The sequence below is a fragment of the Lytechinus variegatus genome, chromosome 5 (genome assembly GCF_018143015.1).
Source record: "Lytechinus variegatus isolate NC3 chromosome 5, Lvar_3.0, whole genome shotgun sequence".
NCBI classification, from domain to species: Eukaryota; Metazoa; Echinodermata; class Echinoidea; order Temnopleuroida; family Toxopneustidae; genus Lytechinus; species Lytechinus variegatus.
Genome location: NC_054744.1, coordinates 37,078,009 through 37,079,141, shown reverse-complemented (window position 1 = coordinate 37,079,141; position 1,133 = coordinate 37,078,009).

The window sequence follows — 1,133 nt, the reverse complement described above, 5'->3', positions numbered from 1 at the left end:
CTTGTTGGATTCTTCTCTTTTTACTCGAATCAAGTTTTTGTTAGGGTGGGTTTGTCTTTTAAATTCACGTCTATTCATTATTGTGTGTCTGTGTTTAATTATAGAACTCTTTTTCTCATCACTGTTAAAAATCTACACTCTTCAACCATGAACTTTTTTTTTTAATGAAACATAACTTGAAACAATCTATGAGTAGAATCGCAGCTATGCACACCATCATTTCCAATCCATTATTTTTAGGTTATGACGCTTTGTTTGTCATAAAGCACCAAAACTATTTAAATACTATCGTGCAGAAGTTGAAATTGAAATAGTACCAGAGAAAAATATAAGAAAACCTGTTGGATTGATCTTTCCTTCGTCAGAAAAAAGGGGTCATCCTTTCAAATTGAAATATTTCATAATAGCAATCATCAGAAAAAGACACTCATAATATCAAACGTGATAACATAAATAAATAGAAATGCTAGTAATAGCTAAAAACAAATTTGTAAAGGTTTACATTAAACCAGGGTATACAATGATCTCTGGAAAATCCATGCTAGAGGCATTGGTTAGAGAAAGAAAGAAAAAAGGAAAGAGAGAGAGAGAAAAAAAACAGAAATGAATAATAATTAATGGCATTATTTAAATTTTTTACCATATCAACCTACTATCAACACACTTCGATTTATATGCTTATTAAACATCACAGTGTGATAGGATTGTCTAGATTGAGAGAATCTACATTTTTCGACTGCCTTAAGTTTAGTAGTAATGCGTTCATATAGTTTTAAAAAAAGCAAAATATAAACACGCGGTTATACATTTCACTACCCATCATGCCCAAGACAGATAATAACAATAAAACCACGTCAATATAACCACAAAACAAGCCACATTTCGTGATTTCCCCTCCTCTTTATTGTTCTCAACCTCTTTATCATCTCTATGTGTTCTGTCTTTTTTTCTCTCTCCAACCTAGTCCTTCTTCTTGTTCAATGCGATTCGAGGTACGTTATTGGGCGTTCAGAACGTGACGTAGCCGATCTCGCCGATCGCTGTCCTCTACTCGTTCAACCAATCAGCGCTAGCGATAATTCGCGCGGCGCCACGCGAACCACCTGTATAACAGGACGCCACCAGGCCGGGAT